Raw genomic sequence first — 25,075 nt, forward strand, 5'->3', positions numbered from 1 at the left:
AAAGGTGGCTGTGGCTGCATAATCCACAATGCAACATTAATATAATGGCACCTCATACAGAACACAGCGATTGCAATGCTGAAAGGTGGTCGTGGCTGCATAATCCGCAATGCAATCTTAAAATAATGCCACTTCATGCAGAGCACCGCGGTTGCAATGCTGAAAGGTGGTCGTGGCTGCATAATCCGCAATGTAACATTAAAATAAGGGCACCTCATACAGAACGCATAGATCACAATGCGGAAAGGTGGTTGTGGCTGCATAATCCACAGCGCAACATTAAAATAAGGGCACCTCATACAGATCACAGCGATCGCAATGCTGAAAGGTTTCGTGGCTGCATAATCCGCAATTTAACATTAAAATAAGAGCACGTCATACAGAACACATAGATCACAATGCTGAAAGGTGGCTGTGGTCATATATTCCGCAATGCAACATTAAAATAAGGGCACTTCATAAAGAACACAGCGGTTGCAATGCTGAAAAGTGGCCGTGGCTGCATTATCCACAATGCAACATTAAAATAAGGGCACCTTATACAGAACACAGCAATAGCAATGCTGAAATGTGGCCGTGGCTGCATAATCCTCAATGCAACATTAAAATAAGGGCACCTCATATAGAACACAGCGCTCAAAATGGTGAAAGGTGGCAGTGGCTGCATAATGCACAATGCAACATTAATATACGGGCCCCTCATACAGAAGACATCGATCGCAATCCTGAAAGGTGGCCATGGCTGCATAATCCACAATGCAATATTAAAATAAGGGCACCTCATACAGAACACATTGATCGCAATGCTGAAAGGTGGTCGTGGCTGCATAATACACAATGCAACATTATAATACGGGCACCTCATACAGAAGACATTCATCACAATGCTGAAAGGTGGCCGTGGCTGCATAATCCACAGTACAACATTAAAATAAGCGCACCTCATACAGATCACAGCGATCGCAATGCTGAAAGGTAGCTGTGCTGCATAATCCACAATGCAACATTAAAATAAGGGCACCTCATACAGAACACAGCGATCGCAATGCTGAAAGGTGGCCGTGGCTGCATAATCCTCAATGCGACAACATTAAAATAACGGCACCTTATGCAGAACACAGCGATCGCAATGCTGAAAAGTGCCTGTGGCTGCATAATCCTCAATGCGACAACGTTAAAATAAGGGCACCTTATGCAGAACACAGCGATCGCAATGCTGAAAGGTGGCCGTGGCTGCATAATCCACAATGCATCATTAATATAAGGGCACCTCATACAGAACACAATGATCACAATGCTGAAAGGTGGCTGTGTCTGCATAATCCACAATGCAACATTAATATAAGTGCACCTCATACAGAACATAGCGATTGCAATGCTGAAAGGTGGTCGTGGCTGCATAATCTGCAAAGCAACCTTAAAATAAGGGCACCTCATACAGAACGCATATATCACAATGCGGAAAGGTGGTTGTGGCTGCATAATCTGCAATGCAACATTAAAATATGGGCACCTCATACAGAACACATTGATCGCAATGCTGAAAGGCAGTCGTGGCTGCATAATCCACAGTGCAACATTAAAATAAGGGCACCTCATACAGATCACAGCGATCGCAATGCTGAAAGGTAGTTGTGCTGCATAATACACAATGCAACATTAAAATAAGGGCACCTCATACAGCACACAGCGATCGCAATGCTGAAAGGTGGTCGTGGCTGCATAATCCGCAATTTAACATAAAAATAAGGTCACCTCATACAGAACACATAGATCACAATGCTGAAAGGTGGCTGTGGTCGCATATTCCGCAGTGCAACATTAAAATAAGGGCACTTCATAAAGAACACAGCGGTTGCAATGCTGAAAAGTGGCCGTGGCTGCATTATCCACAATGCAACATTAAAATAAGGGCACCTTATACAGAACACAGCAATAGCAATGCTGAAATGTGGCCGTGGCTGCATAATCCTCAATGCAACATTAAAATAAGGGCACCTCATATAGAACACAGCGCTCAAAATGCTGAAAGGTGGCAGTGGCTGCATAATGCACAATGCAACATTAATATACGGGCCCCTCATACAGAAGACATCGATCGCAATCCTGAAAGGTGGCCGTGGCTGCATAATCCACAATGCAATATTAAAATAAGGGCACCTCATACAGAACAGAGCGATCGCAATGCTGACAGGTGGTCATGGCTGCATAATCCACAAGGCAACATTAAAATAAGGGAACCTCTTACAGAACAAAGCAATCACAATGCGGAAAGGTGGTTGTGGCTGCATAATCTGCAATGCAACATTAAAATAAGGGAACCTCTTACAGAACAAAGCAATCACAATGCGGAAAGGTGGTCGTGGCTGCATAATCCACAGTACAACATTAAAATAAGCGCACCTCATACAGATCACAGCGATCGCAATGCTGAAAGGTAGCTGTGCTGCATAATCCACAATGCAACATTAATATAAGGGCACCTCATACAGAACACAGCGATCGCAATGCTGAAAGGTGGCCGTGGCTGCATAATCCTCAATGCGACAACATTAAAATAACGGCACCTTATGCAGAACACATCGATCGCAATGCAGAAAGGTCGCCATGGTTGCATAATCCACAATGCATCATTAAAATACGGGCACCTCATACAGAATACATTGATCGCAATGCTGAAAGGTGGCTGTGGCTGCATAATCCACAACGCAACATTAATATAAGGGCACCTCATACAGAACACAGTATCGCAATGCTGAAAGGTGGCTGTGGCTGCATAATCCACAATGAAACATTAATATAAGGGCACCTAATACAGAACACAGCGATCACAATGCTGAAAGGTAACTGTGCTGCATAATCCACAATGCAACATTAAAGTAAGGGCACCTCATACAGAACACAGCGATCGCAATGCTGAAAGGTGCCTGTGGCTGCATAATCCTCAATGCGACAACGTTAAAATAAGGGCACCTTATGCAGAACACAGCGATCGCAATGCTGAAAGGTGGCCGTGGCTGCATAATCCACAATGCATCATTAATATAAGGGCACGTCATACAGAACACAATGATCACAATGCTGAAAGGTGGCTGTGGCTGCATAATCCACAATGCAACATTAATATAAGGGCACCTCATACAGAACATAGCGATTGCAATGCTGAAAGGTGGTCGTGGCTGCATAATCCGCAAAGCAACCTTAAAATAAGGGCACCTCATACAGAACGCATATATCACAATGCGGAAAGGTGGTTGTGGCTGCATAATCCGCAAAGCAACCTTAAAATAAGGGCACCTCATACAAACGCGTATGTCACAATGCTGAAAGGCAGTCGTGGCTGCATAATCCACAGTGCAACATTAAAATAAGGGCACCTCATACAGAACACAGCGATCGCAATGCTGAAAAATGGCCGTGGCAGCATTATCCACAATGCAACATTAAAGTAAGGGCACCTCATACAGAACACTGCAATCGCAAGCAATTCTGAAAGGTGGCCGTGGCTGCATAATCCACAATGCAACTTTAAATTAAGGGTACTATCAGGATTAATCAGGTGAGTACAAAGGCAGCGAATATGGCAAGGGAAATGTGCACAAAATCGCACAGTGAATAACCTTGAATCAAACACTGTGCACACAAGAACCACGACTCATATATACTAAAACCCAGGAGTGCAGATAGAGTGAAACAAAAATACCAATATATGAAAAGGGATTTGGGGTAAGCACTTAGAACCTCCTTATGACTGAAAGGAAAGTCGGCAAACTCCTTACCCAGTATGCTATTACAGATACTGACAGCGCTAAGCCCACGTAGAGGGCAAGCAAGGACAGGATCTGTTTGCTGACACTCTGGATGATACGGAATAAGGAACTTAGAAACAGTACTCACGAGAACCGGAAAGACCACTTGACCATGAACCCAGTTGATCAAACAGGGACCCAGATTACTATAACAGCAATGGGTGGGGGATAACTAAATACCTAAGACCTAAGTCAAGGAGCAAGTAGGAATTGTGATTAAAGAAATAGTGAGGAAAACAAAAGGCATTCACACAGGGACTAGTTACAACAGCACCCCATACCTAAATAATCAAATGGGAAAGAAATGCAGAAGTGAAATGGAAAACATGGAATGGATCCCAATAGAAACTAAGGATCAGGAGCAGGGAAAATGATATCACAAAAGGAAACCTTTCCCACCCATCCAAGGAGAAAAGGCAGGAAGCTAAATCTAAAAAAGGAAAGACTAATGCATCAAGTTTTTCAGTAGCAAAGGACAGCATCAAAGAAACAGAAAACACAGGCAAATTGGGCTGCATCAAAGGGTAAAGCACAGAGAAAGGCTGCCTGCAGACAGAGGAAGACAGAAAGGGAAATCCAGAAAGCAGAAATCAATTAAGCATATGAATCCGAAATCCAGGGAGGAGGAACAAGAAACAGGAACTAGGAACTAGGCACAAAAGCTAGGAACAAAGAACAAGGGACTAGTCACAACAGGAACACTGCAACGATGACCAGCGCTGGACTGAAGCAAACTGAGGCTTTTAAAGCTGCTTAACGAGCACACCCCTCAGGTGTGCCGCCTGCTGCACCTGCAGCCACAGGTGTTGCCTGTTAGGCAGAAACCTGTGCAGTTCCCTTGGGGAACACTGCAAAAGATTTAAGACTACAGGTAGAGCAGTAAACCCCTTTGGTAGCAGTCCGCACCACCCAGATTTACCTGGTAGCTGTGGCTGAGCAGTCAGACCTCTCTCAAGAAGAGTTAGGCAGTATGCAAAGTATACACAATATGTACTCAGACACAATAGCACAAGCAAACACTGACCAGAGCTTGGTTTCAAAAGTATATAGTTATTTATTTAAAATACACATAAGTTAAAAACACTCTAGCAACATATAGTAAAAACACTTCAAACACAGTTATAATGAAAGCAGTTTCAACCCCTACTCCTATCTAGACAACTCTAAGTTAACACCACATAATTAAAACAGAGGTGAGCGCTTAACGTTAGATGACACTCTATTAGGTTAAGGAAAGGGGTAAAAAGAAACAGAAATGGGTTAAACACACCACTCTAAGATCCAGAACACTTGCAATAGGCTCAAAGAAGCACAAAGTCACAGGTGAGCACAAGTCACTAGGCAGGGCCCACTCTTAGAGTAGCCGGAGCGAAAATGTGCCCAAGATCACACTGTTATTCGGGATTCAAAGTCTTGCAAAGAGTTAGAAAGTGGGTAGAGTGGCTTAGAAAGTTTAGCCAGGGTGTCCCAGGCACTCCCAGGTTCGAAAGCCGGGGGCTAAATCTACCCCGTACAGTCGGTGGCAAGGGAAGCCAGGCGGAACACGGTACCTTAAGTGGAAAGGATCCTCCAGCGGTGGCAGTTGTTCCAGGCAGTGGCAGCAAGGCTCGACGTCGGTCAGGGGAGAAGAAGTTCTCGCTGAAGAGCAGAAGAAGAAGGTCGTTGCACTGCCCGGGAAGAAACCAGCCGCGGAGTCCTCCGGTTAAAGGGTTGTACCGGCTTTCGTGGTTGGGGTAAAAGTGGTGGGGTTCCGGTTGCCGGGGTGCTTGGCACTGGCAAGGCGGCCACGAGATACCTCGAGAAGCGAAAAGCAGGCGAAAACTGGTTGTCCCCACCAGTCAAGGGAAGGAGCCACTCCGTTAAGAGTTCTCCTCGGTCGTCGGGAAAAGTGGTGAGACGGTTCAGCAGGGCTCCACCGGGTGGTGTCGTCGAAGCAGGTCGGCTCAGCTCTTCCCTCGTCGGATTCTTGGTCCTGTGGCGACTTCTGAAGTTCCAGTCCCCAAAGCCCTGCTTTTATGCAGCAAACCCCCATTCACCCAGCCTAGCTGTCACTCAAACATGCTAAGTGGTGAGCCGGCCGGCTCACCACTTGGGCCAATCAGGACGGAGTGCGACTTGAGTTACCAAGGTAACTCAGTCCAGGGTGCCTAAACCCCCCTCCACCCCTCCTAAGTACCCCAGACAGAGTGGCACCACTTTGGAGGGCTTCTGTGGAGAAGCCCGCCAAAAGTGGAACAAAGGGCTCCACTTTGGGTCAGAGTTACAGAGGCGAACACCAACGCCATTTTAGAATCAAGTTTTGGCAAAAAGTCCCAACCGGAGTTATAAAAATAAATATATAAACCGGCGGTATGTTTAAGGCTACCGTAAATAAATAATTAAATGTGTTAGCCTAAAACAATGGGAAATCCCATAGGAAAATATTCGCGGTCGAATATAAAACGTAGTTTCCACTGCCACCAGCCAAAACTCGATCAGGGGGGACGGAGACGTGCCCCCTCGACTAACAGACCCTGGGGCAATCGAATTGCCCCAGCCAGTACGTCCACAATATGATGGTTTGTACTGGTTCTGTTCAGGATTCAAGACTAGCAAAGTCTTTGGTGACTTTACATGCCCTGGGAGACAGTAGTCAGTCCCAGGGTATGGAGTCTATGTTGGGGAGTCCCTAGGACACCCCTGGGTCACGGCACAGAGGGTGCTGTGTAACCCACATCACAAAAATACATGAGGCCCTATGGAGTAAAAGACCCCATAGCCCATTCAACACAAGGTTTGTCCAAGATAACACAGTTCAACATGTCTAAGAGTGAGGGTAAAAGAGTCTCACTCTTGGCAGGAGAAAAAATTAAACCCCAGAAATCCAGCAAAGCTGCTGGGGGACTCACTAGGGAGGGAAATTCAGCCTAAACAGAGAATTCTCCCTAACACTCGCCCCCCCCAGACTAAGGGACAGGAGGATTTAATCCACTCCTGGATGAACCTCATACCTCTAGTCGATGATATACATCCTAGAGAGTCCATCAGCATTTTGATGGTGACACCCTGACCTGTGCTCAATGGTGAAATCAAACCCTTGCAGGCAGATTGACCATCTCAATAGTTTTGGATTTTCCCCTTTCATTTGCATTAACCATCTCAAGGGTTGGTGGTCAGTCTGAATAACAAAAGTAGAACCATACAAGTATGGCCTAAACTTCTTCAGTGCCCACACAATAGCAAAGCATTCTCTTTCGATAGTTGCCCACCTTGTCTCAGGATCCTTCAGTTTCCTACTGATGAAGCAAATGGGGTGCTCCCTACCCTTCTCATCCAGTTGGCTTAGAACTGCACCTATACCTACATTGGAAGCATCAGTTTGTACAATGAAAGGCTGGTGATAGTCAGGAGCTCTCAATACTGGAGCTTGGCAAAGAGCTCTCTTCAGTTTTTCAAAGGCCTGATTGCACTCCTCATTCCATTTTACCTTTTTAGGGAATTTGGGAGAGGAGATTACATTCAGTGGAGAAGCTATGGTCCCATAGTTCTCAATGAAATTCCTGTAATATCCAGTGAGGCCTAGAAAAGCTCTCACTTGGGTTTGAGTAGTTGGTGTTGTCCAATTTTGCACAGCTTCAATCTTGCTGGGCAAAGGCCTTATTTCTCCACCTCCTACCTCATGTCCAAGGTAGACCACTTTACTTTGACCAATCTGGCACTTACTGGCTTTGATTGTCAAATGGGCCTGTTCCAGAGCCTGCAACACATGTCCTAGGTGGTTCACATGTTCTTCCCAGGAGTGGCTGAAGACTGCAATGTCATCCAAGTATGCCATGCAGAAATCTTCCATCCCAGCCAGAACTTGGTTCACCATCCTTTGGAATGTGGCAGGTGCATTTTTTAGTCCAAAAGGCATGACCTTAAACTGGTACAAGCCAACTGGGGTTGAAAATGCAGTTTTCTCCTTGGCATGGTCTGTCAGGGCTATTTGCCAATAGCCTGACGTCAGGTCAAATGTGCTGAGGTACTTGGCTGCACCAAGTTTATCCACCAACTCATCTGTCCTGGGCAAAGGGTGGGCATCAGTCTTGGTGACTGCATTTAGAGCTCTATAGTCCACACAGAATCTCAAATCTTTGGATCCTGCCTTTGGTACTAACACAACTGGGCTAGACCATGGACTAGTAGAGGGCTCTATTACCCCGAGATCAAGCATCTTCTTGACCTCTCCTTTGATGTGGGCTCTGATATGTTCTGACATTCTGTATCCTCTGCTTTTGACTGGCAGACAGTCACCAGTGAGTATCTCATGCTGGCCCCAAGGGGTCAAGCCTGGTGACAGTGAGAACAGGGAGGCAAACTGATTTAACATAGATTTGCACTCCTCTTGTTGCTCAGGTGTCAGGTCTGAAGAGAGGTTGACTCCTTCAACTTTCTCATCTAAAGGCACACCTCTGAGAAGATCAGGGAGAGATTCACTCTCTTCTTCCTCTGCAGCTGAAGCTAGAAGCAAGGCTCCTACATCAGGTCTGGAGATGTATGCTTTTAGTCGGTTGGTGTGGAAGACTCTAGGAGCTTCCCTGGGTCTGCCCAGATCCACCAGATAGTTGACCTCTCCAAGTTTTCCCACAACCTTGAAGGGTCCCATCCATTTGTCTTGCAAGGCCCTCTGCCTTGTTGGGAGCATAACTAGAACTAGCTGGTCTTGAGTAAACTCGACCATGTTAGCCTTCTGGTCGTGCCAATGTTTGACCAGGGCTTGACCAGCTTTCAAGTTGTCACTTGCTTCTGCCATCATGTGTGACATTCTCCTCCGGAGACCTATCACATAGTCAGTCACTCTGACTGGCTTGAGGGGAGGAGCACCTTCCAATCCCTCCTTAATCAGGGCCAATGGACCTCTGACTGGATGGCCATAGAGAAGCTCAAAGGGAGAATAACCTACTCCCTCCTGAGGGACTTCTCTATAAGCAAAGAGAAGGCATGGCAGTAGAAGGTCCCACTTTTTCTTAAGGGGTTCTTCTAAAGCACCTATCATGCTCTTCATGGTTCTGTTAAACCTTTCAACCAACCCGTTTGTCTGAGGGTGGTATGCGGTTGAGAACTTGTAGGTAACTCCACAGGTTTTCCACATGGCTTTCATGTAGTGGGACATAAAGTTTGACCCCCTGTCAGAGATTACCTCCTTAGGAAACCCAACCCTGGTAAAAATACCAAGGAGGGCCTTAGCCACAGCCGGAGCTGTAACAGTCCTCATAGGAATTGCCTCAGGGTACCTAGTAGCATGGTCTACTACAACAAGGATAAACCTGTTGCCTGAGGAGGTTGGGGGATCAAGGGGACCAACAATGTCAATCCCTACCCTCTCAAATGGGACTCCCACAACTGGGAGAGGCACTAAAGGTGCCACATTCTTGGAACCAACCTTACCAGAAGTCTGGCAGGTATGGCAGCTCTTACAATATCTATCTACTTCAGCCCCCATCTTTGGCCAATAAAAGTAGAGTGAGAGCCTTTCCTTGGTCTTCTTGAAACTCAAGTGACCAGCCAAAGGTATCTCATGGGCTAGTTGTAAGAACTGTTGTCTGTTCTCTTGTGGGACTACAAGGCGTTTGTAGTCTCCAGGTTCAGACTCAGTGGGTTCACTGTAGAAGAGGCCATCTTCCCAGTGCAACCTATACTTCCCAGGCTCTTGCCCATCAGCTTGAGAAGCTGCCTGGTGGCGGAGACCTTCTAGAGTTGGACATTCTCTTTGCCCCTTACGAAAAGCTGCCCTGCTAGGCCCACCTTCTGCCAGTAAAGACTGCAGCTCAGGATGGTCCTCAGGGTCCAAATCTCCAATAAGGTTGGGGCCTCCTTCTAGCTCTTCCTCAGAGTCTAGCTCAACCACACAGGGTTGTACCTCCCTCTCAGCCTCAGCTGGAGGTGGAGTTACAGGTGTAACTTTGGACAACCTAGGGGAAGTCCTTGTTGGAAGCACTGGAGTGCTTGCTGCTGGCTTTTTCCTAGGAGTCTTGGGTTGCCCCTTTGCTCCTGATCTGGTAGTTACTGCAGTAAGTTGCTCCAGTGGTAGAGGAGTGATTTCTGTCATCATCTCCTGAGATACCCCTCTTAGGGTTTTCTCCCTTGCAGGTTTGGTGAGTTCCTGGAACCTTTTGCTAGGCGGTCTGGGGGTATGAGATACAACTCCAAGAGCTTTGAGGTCATTACCCAACAGAACCCTACCTGGCACTTCACATTGTACACTGACAGGTATTTTTACAGCCATATCATTACATTGGATGAGAACTGGTAACTGGGGACACATCTGCACAGGCCCACCAGCTAACTTGGTGAGGCATTTGGGTGCCTTAGCAACATCCTCTGCCTTGAAAAATGATTCATCCACCACAGTTATGCTGGCTCCAGTGTCCCTAATGGCAGGAGTCTCCTGACCATTCACCTGGACACTGTCCTTATAATACTCTTTAGTATTATCTGGGATAGAGTTATAGACATCTAAATTCTGTTGCTCCCACAACCCCAGAGAGACTAAAGAAACACTAGCTGAGACTCCAGTGGGTTCATCAGCCAGTAATAGAAAGTTTCCACTTGCCATTTGTACTTCCTCTTCTGGAGCGAAGGCTAAGGAGGCAAGCTGGACCCCTGAAGGTTTACCCTTACATCTGGGATCTCCTTTCACATGGTCAGTAGCCTTACAAACAAAGCATGAGCCAAAGGCTCGCTGGAATGGAGGCTTGTTCTGACCTCCTTCTGGTCTGGGACCAGAAGGTACACTAGCCTGATTTGGTTTCCCTTGTGGCTTACCCTTATAGTTTTGTTTGGGGCCCTCTTTGGAATTTGTAGTATTAGAATTCTCTTTGGAGTCCTTTTTAGACTGTTTTTCCCCATCCTTCTTCTGAGTTACCCCAGAATCCTTGTGAGTGGCCCTGTTGGCAACCCACAAGTCAGCAGCCTTAGCTAGTTTCCGGGAATCCAATTCCCTGGAATCAGCCAAGTGTTGTCTGAGCTCAGGAGAGCAGGCATCATAAATAGTCTCCAACATAAACAAATTCTTCATACCTTCATAAGTGTTCACCTTGTAACCCTTAATCCATCCCTCTAAGTTTTTCAAACATTCACTCACCCAGGTAGCCCAAGGGGTACCATCATGCTTTTTGAGGTTCCTAAACCTCTTAAGATACTGGGAAGGGGTCTTCCCAAACCTAGCTATCAAAGCTAGTTTCACACATTCATAGTCCTTCCTATCCTCCTCCCCCATCTCCATTACCACATCAGTTGCAACAGGGGGAAGCCTAGAGAACAACCAGGTGAGTAAGTCATTTCCTGTGATGTTCTGGAGCCCATGATTATATTCAAACAGAGACAACCAATCCAACACATCCAACTTAGGCTCATACATACCAACCAATTCTTTAGGCATCCGGGGTCTTTTAGGACTGGAACTTCTAGAGGAGCCAGAGAGAGAAACATTCTCAACAGATAATTTCTTCATTTCTAAGTCATACTTGAGCTCCATTTCCCTTAGCCTTAGTTCTTTGTCAGTTTGAGCATTAAGTTTCTTATACTCCAATTCTAGCTTCATTTTCTCCAGTTCAAAGTACTGAGGACTAAATGTGGGACCTGGTAAAGGTCCAGTAGGCACAGCAGGTAGAGCAGGCAGAGGCCTAGGGGGGACAGTTACAACAGCCTCACCCTCCTCTTCTGACTCTTCCTCAGAATCATCAACATTTTGCTCCATGTTAATTTCAACACTGTCATCTACAGTTGCTGGAGTGGTAGGTTCCTCTGAACCATCACCCAGACTTTGGTTAGCTAACAATCTTTCAATCAGCTCCATTTTCTTGCCCTTAGTCAGGAGATCCTTATGTTTACAGAGCACTCTTAAACAATCAGCAGTTTTGGCTGCAAGGGACTCTTGACTATAGCTTTCTATAACTGACATGTTAGAGGTTTTACTTTTTCAGTGCTAAGCTTTGTGGTTAGTTGCACTAAGGTATCTAAAGCACAATAAAATGTATACTCAATACAAATCCCACCGCTGTACACCAGTGTTAGGCAGAAACCTGTGCAGTTCCCTTGGGGAACACTGCAAAAGATTTAAGACTACAGGTAGAGCAGTAAACCCCTTTGGTAGCAGTCCGCACCACCCAGATTTACCTGGTAGCTGTGGCTGAGCAGTCAGACCTCTCTCAAGAAGAGTTAGGCAGTATGCAAAGTATACACAATATGTACTCAGACACAATAGCACAAGCAAACACTGACCAGAGCTTGGTTTCAAAAGTATATAGTTATTTATTTAAAATACACATAAGTTAAAAACACTCTAGCAACATATAGTAAAAACACTTCAAACACAGTTATAATGAAAGCAGTTTCAACCCCTACTCCTATCTAGACAACTCTAAGTTAACACCACATAATTAAAACAGAGGTGAGCGCTTAACGTTAGATGACACTCTATTAGGTTAAGGAAAGGGGTAAAAAGAAACAGAAATGGGTTAAACACACCACTCTAAGATCCAGAACACTTGCAATAGGCTCAAAGAAGCACAAAGTCACAGGTGAGCACAAGTCACTAGGCAGGGCCCACTCTTAGAGTAGCCGGAGCGAAAATGTGCCCAAGATCACACTGTTATTCGGGATTCAAAGTCTTGCAAAGAGTTAGAAAGTGGGTAGAGTGGCTTAGAAAGTTTAGCCAGGGTGTCCCAGGCACTCCCAGGTTCGAAAGCCGGGGGCTAAATCTACCCCGTACAGTCGGTGGCAAGGGAAGCCAGGCGGAACACGGTACCTTAAGTGGAAAGGATCCTCCAGCGGTGGCAGTTGTTCCAGGCAGTGGCAGCAAGGCTCGACGTCGGTCAGGGGAGAAGAAGTTCTCGCTGAAGAGCAGAAGAAGAAGGTCGTTGCACTGCCCGGGAAGAAACCAGCCGCGGAGTCCTCCGGTTAAAGGGTTGTACCGGCTTTCGTGGTTGGGGTAAAAGTGGTGGGGTTCCGGTTGCCGGGGTGCTTGGCACTGGCAAGGCGGCCACGAGATACCTCGAGAAGCGAAAAGCAGGCGAAAACTGGTTGTCCCCACCAGTCAAGGGAAGGAGCCACTCCGTTAAGAGTTCTCCTCGGTCGTCGGGAAAAGTGGTGAGACGGTTCAGCAGGGCTCCACCGGGTGGTGTCGTCGAAGCAGGTCGGCTCAGCTCTTCCCTCGTCGGATTCTTGGTCCTGTGGCGACTTCTGAAGTTCCAGTCCCCAAAGCCCTGCTTTTATGCAGCAAACCCCCATTCACCCAGCCTAGCTGTCACTCAAACATGCTAAGTGGTGAGCCGGCCGGCTCACCACTTGGGCCAATCAGGACGGAGTGCGACTTGAGTTACCAAGGTAACTCAGTCCAGGGTGCCTAAACCCCCCTCCACCCCTCCTAAGTACCCCAGACAGAGTGGCACCACTTTGGAGGGCTTCTGTGGAGAAGCCCGCCAAAAGTGGAACAAAGGGCTCCACTTTGGGTCAGAGTTACAGAGGCGAACACCAACGCCATTTTAGAATCAAGTTTTGGCAAAAAGTCCCAACCGGAGTTATAAAAATAAATATATAAACCGGCGGTATGTTTAAGGCTACCGTAAATAAATAATTAAATGTGTTAGCCTAAAACAATGGGAAATCCCATAGGAAAATATTCGCGGTCGAATATAAAACGTAGTTTCCACTGCCACCAGCCAAAACTCGATCAGGGGGGACGGAGACGTGCCCCCTCGACTAACAGACCCTGGGGCAATCGAATTGCCCCAGCCAGTACGTCCACAATATGATGGTTTGTACTGGTTCTGTTCAGGATTCAAGACTAGCAAAGTCTTTGGTGACTTTACATGCCCTGGGAGACAGTAGTCAGTCCCAGGGTATGGAGTCTATGTTGGGGAGTCCCTAGGACACCCCTGGGTCACGGCACAGAGGGTGCTGTGTAACCCACATCACAAAAATACATGAGGCCCTATGGAGTAAAAGACCCCATAGCCCATTCAACACAAGGTTTGTCCAAGATAACACAGTTCAACATGTCTAAGAGTGAGGGTAAAAGAGTCTCACTCTTGGCAGGAGAAAAAATTAAACCCCAGAAATCCAGCAAAGCTGCTGGGGGACTCACTAGGGAGGGAAATTCAGCCTAAACAGAGAATTCTCCCTAACATTGCCTATCCTCCACCCAACCTTGTCCTGCAAGGGAGGAGGTGAAGCAGTGAGCCAGGCATTCTGGGAAGCATAGTCATTTGATTAAAGTAGCATGATGGCTGCCAAAAACCTGCAATGGATCCGGAAGGGAAGTAACTAGGAAAATAAGGTTTTAGCGCTCCCAATTCATCACAGCACTGTAGCATTAGGTTAGGAGGAAATGTCCAGTAGGGAATAAACCCCAAAACATGCCCCCAAGTGGCAGGAACGGGAGCGAAGGGAGCGAGTCGTGACAGTATACCCCCTTCCACGGCCGTCTCCAGGCGACCGTCACCCGCACAAAACATCTTCCTTCTATGATAGGAGCGCTTATTCTTTGGAGGTGGCACTGATGGAAACGGTGGCCTGTGGGCAAAAGCAGATGGACTGGAATGAATAGAATCAGGCTGCAGTCTAGAAGAGTCACAGGCAGGCTTCTGGTGAGGAAGAGACTCATGGTTCGAAGAAAGGCATGAAGGACTTGCAGGACCTGAAGCAGAGTTGGAAGGTCCAGGAAGCTCAGTCACTGGGAGTGGACACTTATAAGTCTTTGAGGAGGGAGGCAGGCTGGTGCAACATGCCTTAGACAATGGTAGAAGCCCTGTTAGCCTTTCTGCCGAGAGTGGACACGCAGGAGGTGAGGAAACTGCAGGTTTCAGGAAATGTTTATGTTCAGAAAAAGAAGGTGGCGGCCGAGGTAGAGGTTCGGATCCTTTTCTGTCATCCATCTGGGAAAAGGCTTGTGGTTGAAAGTGACTAAGGTTTGACTGCATATGTTCCATGCCTTGGAGGCCTGGAAGTCCTATGGGTTGTTCGAGGCTGGCACTCCCGGTGACAGTCGTGTAGCCACCTTGTTGCACGTGGGATACAACCGCAGGGACGTTTGGCATACTGATAGGAGTGATAGACGCAGTACTTAGTACATCAGGCACACTCGTAGCAGGAGCAATAACAGGCACATCTTGAACTGCAGCAGTCATTCCCTTCCTTTGGCTACTAGCACCCAACTGGTGCTGCTGCTGGGGGGCCGTGCCCGTCCCTTCCCTCGGGCTCATGCGTGATCCGGCAACAAAAAAGCTGTCAAGCGGCTGATCCGAACCGGACCCAAGATGCGAACCACCCAGCCCGCTATCCTGGTCGGCTACTTGTTCGGTGACTGGGCCATGGCGGATGGTATCCGTCTCCCTCTCGTAGTACTCCAGGCAAGTCCAATGGCCTCGCATGTAAGGCTCTCCCGAGTCATGATCCAGCTTGATGTTTCTGAAGTGAGAGCTGGCAGAAGTTTCAGACTCAGATGTTGCATCTTCGGGAGGCTCTGATGCTACAGTCAAGCAGTTGGGAGAATTGTCTTGTGAAAAAGGCAGGCAATCTGGTGATCCCCCTGAAGCATACAAAGGGCAGGCTGGACCTTCATCGGTAATAAATGGTTGGGATTCAGGAGGAATCTCTGGAGCAGAAAAATATGCAGCAAGATCTGACAGTGTAGACAGGTACACCTCCGATATTGGCCGCGAGGCTGAGCAGGATACAGGTCTCTCATGAACTGAAGCCAAACTAGCAGTAGGCTCTGGGACCGAAGACATGCACTTAGAATGTACTACCGGAGGCTCCATGGCTGAAGGATAATCTGCTGGATGAGTCACTGTAGCCGAAGACAGGCATGCCAGAGGAAATTCTGAGGCTGAAGGCATGCAAGCTGGAGCCATCTCGTTAGCTGAAGACAAACTTGTCAAGGTCTTTGGCACTGACCACGTAAATGGTGAAGGCTCTTGAGTGAATGGCAGACATGGCAGTTGTTCATTGATTGAAGACACGTGTGTCAAAGATGACTGCAGAGCGGTGGACTGGATAATAGATGAGTCAATGGTTGTAGGAGGACAGACTGAAGTCCCAGAAGTCGACAGACACATTTGTGGCTCAGGAATGGAAAACACCCTTAGGGCAGTTGACTCCTTGGCACCAGTAACCAAAGACTGAGCTGTACCCCTGCAGTCCCTCTCCTTAGTGGATGGCACAGAGTCTCTTCCTTTGTAGAAGTCAATATCAACCAGAGGAATCACCATAGTAAAGTCTCTGTTAATCAGGATTTCGTCAATTGTCCATTCTCTGTCTTAGCTTCTGAAAGTGGCAGATTAACAATCAACAGTTCAGGAATCGTCTGCCAGGTTTTTGGTTCAGTATACTGTGGAATGAGTCCATCAAAATCTGAAATCTGTACTCTCTCTGACTGTTCGTTGTGACCAAAATTGGCAGAAGGAAGAGCGAACACAGAGGTAGCATCGTTTTCCACATCAACTTGAACGTCTACTTCAGTCTCAGCAGCAAGATCAAGGGCAGAACCTAAGCCTACAGTAGTGACTGATTCTGTGTATGTCAACATTGTGGATTGTATTTGGAAATCAGAAGCATGCATGTGTTCAAGTTCAGAATTATGACAAACTGCTACACAGGAAATTTTAGGTAAAGGAGTGGCTTGTAAATCTTCAGCTAACTGCAATCCCTGACAAACAGCAGAACAATTGTCAGAAACTGTGCCCAAATTAAGCACTGTGCTAGAAGAAAGACTTTCACTCCCAATAGATCTAACATATTGACTAATATCATGGTTTACCAAAGTCTCTGCACTCAGGGGCTGAACAGTGTTCACTTCATCAACATCAACGGATAAAGTCTGAGGTGTATTCAGTAAAGAGTGCAAGGTCTTATTCTCTTCTTGTAAAGAAATGAATTCTTGTCTTAACTCCTCAAGCTTAGCTCTTAGCATGCCCTGCATTAACTGTACATCACTATCAGTAGGCACAGGGGGAGGCATAGTGGCATCAGGGCTGGATCCTGCACTAGCAATCTGGATGTGCACCGATTGTACATTGTCATCTACTGCTTGCAGGTTCTGAGATTTATACTTTCTCTTACCAACTTGGTCTGTGTTTCCCTTAAGCAAACTATTGACATTAGACCTCTTGGCATTAGGGACTACAGTATGTACTTGTGCAAAGGAGTATGCTTTAGACTGAGGGTAGAAAACAGAAGTTATGCAAGGAACCCCTCCATTCTTTATGTTTGTACCATGAAACTGTTCAATCTGAGGTGAAGCACAACTGGAATCATGGGGTTCAACAACAGAGGTACTCTTGTATAATAAGTCTAACAGTGTGTTGTTTTCTGCTGCTAAGGCTTGTGCTGACATAGAATCTGGATCAGAATAAAAGACAGAACTAGGATCAGGCAATGTAAGATGTGCCATCCTGTGGGAAAAATACTCTGCACGTAAATGCCCATTCGTGACAAGGAGTTCATTTAAGTCAGGACTAGTGATTTGATTGTCACAGGTAAATGTAGGGGAAGCTTTCTGTACAAACTTGTTAGAGGCCTTGCTGCCTTTCTTTCTTAAACATGCCATATTCAATGGGAATTTAGGGCTGGTCATTCTATTAGGATTAATCAGGTGAGTACAAAGGCAGCGAATATGGCAAGGGAAATGTGCACAAAATCGCACAGTGAATAACCTTGAATCAAACAACGTGCACACAAGAACCACGACTCATATATACTAAAACCCAGGAGTGCAGATAGAGTGAAACGAAAATACCAATATATGAAAAGGGATGTGGGGTAAGCACTTAGAACCTCCTTATGACTGAAAGGAAAGTCGGCAAACTCCTTACCCACTATGCTATTACAGATACTGACAGCGCTAAGCCCACGTAGAGGGCAAGCAAGGACAGGATCTGTGTGCTGACACTCTGGATGATACGGAATAAGGAACTTAGAAACAGTACTCACGAGAACCGGAAAAACCACTTGAATGTCAGTAAACCCACGAACCCAGTTGATCAAACAGGGACCCAGAAGGCTATAACAGCAATGGGTGGAGGATAACTAAATACCTAAGACCTAAGTCAAGGAGCAAGTAGGAATTGTGATTAAAGAAATAGTGAGGAAAACAAAAGGCATTCACACAGGGACTAGTTACAACAGCACCCCATACCTAAATAATCAAATGGGAAAGAAATGCAGAAGTGAAATGGAAAACATGTAATGGATCCCAATAGAAAGTAAGGATCAGGAGCAGGGAAAATGATATCACAAAAGGAAACCTTTCCCACCCATCCAAGGAGAAAAGGCGGGAAGCTAAATCTAAAAAAGGAAAGACTAATGCATCAAGTTTTTCAGTAGCAAAGGACAGCATCAAAGAAACAGAAAACACAGGCAAATTGGGCTGCATCAAAGGGTAAAGCACAGAGAAAGGCTGCCTGCAGACAGAGGAAGACAGAAAGGGAAATCCAGAAAGCAGAAATCAATTAAGCATATGAATCCGAAATCCAGGGCGGAGGAACAAGAAACAGGAACTAGGAACTAGGCACAAAAGCTAGGAACAAAGAACAAAGGACTAGTCACAACAGGAACACTGCAGCGATGACCAGCGCTGGACTGAAGCAAACTGAGGCTTTTAAAGCTGCTTAAAGAGCACACCCCTCAGGTGTGCCGCCTGCTGCACCTGCAGCCACAGGTGTTGCCTATCCTCCACCCAACCTTGTCCTGCAAGGGAGGAGGTGAAGCAGTGAGCCAGGCATTCTGGGAAGCATAGTCATTTGATTAAAGTAGCATGCTGGCTGCCAAAAACCTGGAATGGATCCGGAAGGGAATTAACTTGGAAAATAAGGTTTTAGCGCTCCCAATTCATCACAGCACTGTAGCATTAGGTTCGGAGGAAATGTCCAGTAGGGAATAAACCCCAAAACATGCCCCCAAGTGGCGGGAATGGGAGCAAAGGGAGCGAGTTGTGACAGGTATCTCATACGGAACACAGCGATCACAATGCTGAAAGTTTGCCGTGGCTGCATAATCCACAATGCAATATTAAAATAAGGCAAACTCATACAGAACAGAGCGATCGCAATGCTGAAAGGTGGTCATGGCTGCATAATCCACAAGGCAACATTAAAATAAGGGAACCTCTTACAGAACAAAGCAATCGCAATGCTGAAAGGTGGTTGTAGCTGCATAATCTGCAATCCAACATTAAAATATGGGCACCTCATACAGAACACATTGATCGCAATGCTGAAAGGTGGTCGTGGCTGCATAATCCACAATGCAACATTATAATACGGGCACCTCATACAGAAGACATTCATCACAATGCTGAAAGGTGGTCGTGGCTGCATAATCCACAGTACAACATTGCAATAAGGGCACCTCATACAGAACATAGCGATCGCAATGCTGAAAGGCGGTCGTGGCTGCATAATCTACAGTGCAACATAAAAATAAGGGCACGTCATATAGATCACAGCGATCGCAATGCTTAAAGGTAGCTGTGCTGCATAATCCACAATGCAACATTAAAATAAGGGCACCTCATACAGAACACAGCGATCGCAATGCTGAAAGGTGGCTGTGGCTGCATAATCCGCAATTTAACATAAAAATAAGGTCATCTCATACAGAACACATAGATCGAAATGCTGAAAGGTGGCCGTGGCTGCATAATCCACAATGCATCATTAAAATACGGGCACCTCATACAGAACACATCGATCGCAATCCTGAAAGGTGGCTGTGGCTGCATAATCCACAATGCAACATTAATATAAGGGCACCTCATATAGAACACAATGATCACAATGCTGAAATGTGGCTGTGGCTGCATAAACCAAAATGCAACATTAATATAAGGGCACCTCATACCAAACACAGCGATCGCCATGCTGAAAGGTGGTCATGGCTGCATAATCCACAATTTATCATTAAAATAAGGGCACATCATACAGAACACATAGATCACAATGCTGAAAGGTGGCTGTGGTTGCATATTCCGCAATGCAACATTAAAATAAGAGCACTTCATAAAGAACACAGCGATTGCAATGCTGAAAAGTGGCCGTGGCTGCATTATCCACAATGCAACATTAAAATAAGGGCACTTTATAAAGAACACAGCAATAGCAATGCTGAAATGTGGCCATGGATGCATAATCCTCAATGCAACAGTAAAATAAGGGCACCTCATACAGAACACAGCGATCACAATGCTGAAAGGTGGCCGTGGCTGCATAATGCACAATGAAACATTAATATATGGGCCCCTCATACAGAAGACATCGATCGCAATCCTGAAAGGTGGCTGTGGCTGCATAATCCAAAATGCAACATTAATATAAGGACACCTCATACAGAACACAGCGATCGCAATGCTGAAAGGTGGTTGTGGCTGCATAATCCACAATGCAACCTTAAAATAAGGCCACCTCATACAGAACACAGCGATCGCAATGCTGAAAAATGGCCGTGGCAGCATTATCCACAATGTAACATTAAAGTAAGGGCACCTCATACAGAACACTGCAATCGCAAGCAATTCTGAAAGGTGGCAGTGGCTGCATAATCCACAATGCAATATTAAAATAAGGGCACCTCATACAGAACAGAGCGATCGCAATGCTGAAAGGTGGTCATGGCTGCATAATCCACAAGGCAACATTAAAATAAGGGAACCTCTTACAGAACAAAGCAATCACAATGCGGAAACGTAGCTGTGCTGCATAATCCACAATGCAACATTAAAATAAGGGCACCTCATACAGAACACAGCGATCGCAATGCTGAAAGGTGGACGTGGCTGCATAATCCTCAATGCGACAACATTAAAATAACGGCACCTTATGCAGAACATAGCGATCGCAATGCTGAAAGGTCGCCATGGCTGCATAATCAACAATGCATCATTAAAATAGAGGCACCTCATACAGAATACATTGATCGCAATCCTGAAAGGTGGCTGTGGCTGCATAATCCACAACGCAACATTAATATAAGGGCACCTCATACAGAACACAGCGATCACAATGCTGAAAGGTAACGGTGCTGCATAATCCACAATGCAACATTAAAGTAAGGGCACCTCATACAGAACACAGCGATCGCAATGCTGAAAGGTGCCTGTGGCTGCATAATCTGCAATGCAACATTAAAATAGGGGCACCTCATACAGAACTCATTGATCGCAATGCTAAAAGGTGGTCGTGGCTGTATAACCCACAATGCAACATTATAATACAGGCACCTCATACAGAAGACATTCATCGCAATGCTGAAAGGTGGTCGTGGCTGCATAATCCAAAGTACAACATTAAAATAAGGGCACCTCATACAGAACATAGCGATCGCAATGCTGAAAGGCGGTCGTGGATGCATAATCCACAGTGCAACATTAAAATAAGCGCACCTCATACAGATCACAGCGATCGCAATGCTGAAAGGTGGCCGTGGCTGCATAATTCTCAATGCTACAACATTAAAATTACGGCACCTTATGCAGAACACAGCGATCGCAATGCTGAAAGGTCACCATGGCTAAATAATCAACAATGCATCATTAAAATACAGGCACCTCATACAGAATACATTGATCGCAATGCTGAAAGGTGGCCGTGGCTGCATAATTCTCAATGCTACAACATTAAAATTACGGCACCTTATGCAGAACACAGCGATCGCAATGCTGAAAGGTCACCATGGCTAAATAATCAACAATGCATCATTAAAATACAGGCACCTCATACAGAACACATTGATCGCAATCCTGAAAGGTAGCTGTGGCTGCATAATCCACAATGCAACATTAATATAAGGGCACCTCATACAGAACACAATGATCACAATGCTGAAAGGTGGCTGTGGCTGCATAATCCACAATGCAACATTAATATAAGGGCACCTCATACAGAACACAGCGATTGCAATGCTGAAAGGTGGTCGTGGCTGCATAATCCGCAAGGCAATCTTAAAATAATGCCACCTCATGCAGAGCACCGCGGTTGCAATTCTGAAAGGTGGTCGTGGCTGCATAATCCGCAATGTAACATTAAAATAAGGGCACCTCATACAGAACGCATAGATCACAATGCGGAAAGGTGGTTGTGGCTGCATAATCCACAGTGCAACATTAAAATAAGGGCACCTCATACAGATCACAGCGTTCGCAAAACTGAAAGGTAGCTGTGCTGCATAATCCACAATGCAACATTAAAATAAGGGCACCTCATACAGAACACAGTGATCGCACTGCTGAAAGGTTTCGTGGCTGCATAATCCGCAACTTAACGTTAAAATAAGGGCACGTCATACAGAACACATAGATCACAATGCTGAAAGGTGGTCGTGGCAGCATAATCCACAATGCAACATTATAATACGGGCACCGCATACAGAAGACATTCATCACAATGTTGAAAGGTGGTCGTGGCTGCATAATCCACAGTACAACATTAAAATAAGCGCACCTCATACAGATCACAGCGATCACAATGCTGAAAGGTAGCTGTGCTGCATAATCCACAATGCAACATTAAAATAAGGGCACCTCATACAGAACACAGCGATCGCAATGCTGAAAGGTCGCCATGGCTGCATATCCACAATGCATCATTAAAATACGGGCACCTCATACAGAATACATTGATCGCAATCCTGAAAGGTGGCTGTGGCTGCATAATCCACAACGCAACATTAATATAAGGGCACCTCATACAGAACACAGTATCGCAATGCTGAAAGGTGGCTGTGGCTGCATAATCCACAATGAAACATTAATATAAGGGCACCTAATACAGAACACAGCGATCACAATGCTGAAAGGTAACTTTGCTGCATAATCCACAATGCAACATTAAAGTAAGGGTACCTCATACAGAACACAGCGATCGCAATGCTGAAAGGTGCCTGTAGCTGCATAATCCTCAATGCGACAACGTTAAAATAAGGGCACCTTATGCAGAACACAGCGATCGCAATGCTGAAAGGTGGCCGTGGCTGCATAATCCACAATGCATCATTAATATAAGGGCACCTCATACAGAACACAATGATCACAATGCTGAAAGGTGGCTGTGGCTGCATAATCCACAATTCATCATTAATATAAGGGCACCTCATACAGAACATAGCGATTGCAATACTGAAAGGTGGTCGTGGCTGCATAATCCGCAAAGCAACCTTAAAATAAGGGCACCTCATACAGAACGCATATATCACAATGCGGAAAGGTGGTTGTGGCTGCATAATCCGCAAAGCAACCTTAAAATAAGGGCACCTCATACAAACGCGTATATCACAATGCGGAAAGGTGGTTGTGGCTGCATAATCTGCAATGCAACATTAAAATATGGGCACCTCATACAGAACACATTGATTGCAATGCTGAAAGGCAGTCGTGGCTGCATAATCCACAGTGCAACATTAAAATAAGGGCACCTCATACAGCACACAGCGATTGCAATGCTGAAAGTTGGCTGTGGTCGCATTATCCACAATGCAACATTAAAATAAGGGCACCTCATACAGAACACAGTATCGCAATGCTGAAAGGTGGCTGTGGCTGCATAATCCACAATGCAACATTAATATAAGGGCACCTCATACAGAACACAGCGATCACAATGCTGAAAGGTAACTGTGCTGCATAATCCACAATGCAACATTAAAGTAAGGGCACCTCATACAGAACACAGCGATCGCAATGCTGAAAGATGCCTGTGGCAGCATAATCCTCAATGCGACAACATTAAAATAAGGGCACCTTATGCAGAACACAGCGATCGCAATGCTGAAAGGTGGCTGTGGCTGCATAATACACAATGCAACATTAAAATAAGGGCACCTCATACAGAACACAGTGATCGCAATGCTGAAAGGTGGCTGTGGCTGCATAATCCACAATGCAACATTAATATAAGGGCACCTCATACAGAACACAGCGATCACAATGCTGAATGGTAGCTCTGCTGCATAATCCACAATGCAACATTAAAATAAGGGCTCCTCATACAGAACACAGTGATCGCAATGCTGAAAGGTGCCTCTGGCTGCATAATCCTCAATGCAACAACATTAAAATAAGGGCACCTTATGCAGAACACAGCGATCGCAATGCTGAAAGGTGGCCATGGCTGCATAATCCACAATGCATCATTAAAATACGGGCATCTCATGCAGAACACATCGATCGCAATCCTGAAAGGTGGCTGTGGCTACATAAACCACAATGCAACATTAATATAAGGGCACTTCTGTCACGGCTCGCTCCCTTCGCTCCCGTTCCCGCCACTTGGGGGCATGTTTTGGGGTTTATTCCCTACTGGACATTCCCTTCGAACCCTATGCTACAGTGTTCTGATGAATTGGGAACGTTAAACCCTTATAATCCAAGTTACTTCCCTTCCGGATCCATTCCAGGTTTTTGGCAGCCAGCATGTTACTTAAATCAAATGACTATGTTTCCCGGAATGCCTTGCCTCACTGCTTCACCTCCTGCTTCCCAGAATGCCTGGCTCACTGCTTCATCTCCTCTCTGGCAGCCAGCATGTTACTTAAATCAAATGACTATGTTTCCCAGAATGCCTTGGCTCACTGCTTCACCTCCTGTTTCCCAGAATGCCTGGCTCACTGCTTCGTCTCCTCCCTTGCAGCACAAGGCTGGGTGGAGAATAGGCAACACCTGTGGCTGCAGGTGCAGCAGGCGGCACGCCTGAGGGGTGTGCTCGTTTAGCAGCTTTAAAAGCCTCAGTTTGCTTCAGTCCGGCGCTGGTCATTGTAGCAGTGTTCCTGTTGTGACTAGTCCCCTGTTCCTTGTTCCTTGTTCCTGGTTTCTGTGCCTTGTACCTAGTTCCAGTCCCTAGCTTTTGGTGCCCAGTTCCTTAGCTCCTGTATCTTGTTCCTCTGCCCTGGATTTCGGATTATGTGCAAATTGATTTATGCTTTTCCCTTTCTGTCTTCCTCTGTCTGCAGACAGCCTTTCTCTGTACTTTACTATTTGATGCAGCCCAGTCTGCCGGTGTTTTCTGTCCCTTTATGCTGTCCTGGTTACTGAAAAGCATGATGTATTAATATTTACTTTCGTAGAATTAGTGACTGCCTTTTCTCCTTGGATTGGGTGGGAAAGGTTTCCTTTTGTGATATCATTTTCCCTGCTCCTGATCCTACTTTATTGAGATTCCACTCCATGTTTTCCATTACACTTCTGCATTCATTTTCCATTGATTATTAGGTGTGGGTTTGTTGTTACAAGTTCCAGAGTGTTCCCCTTTTAGTTTTCC

At 45.9% G+C, this 25,075-nt stretch overlaps 1 protein-coding gene across 2 annotated transcripts in view; it reads right to left on the minus strand.

Moving 5' to 3' along the window:
• Positions 1-25,075, minus strand: part of PTPN22 (protein tyrosine phosphatase non-receptor type 22) — an 851,713-nt gene that overhangs the window by 510,476 nt on the left and 316,162 nt on the right. The gene's annotated exons all lie outside the window — the stretch shown is intronic.

Source organism: Ambystoma mexicanum, chromosome 13, assembly GCF_040938575.1.
Source record: "Ambystoma mexicanum isolate Mex_15411 chromosome 13, UKY_AmexF1_1, whole genome shotgun sequence".
In the NCBI taxonomy this organism is placed as follows: Eukaryota; Metazoa; Chordata; class Amphibia; order Caudata; family Ambystomatidae; genus Ambystoma; species Ambystoma mexicanum.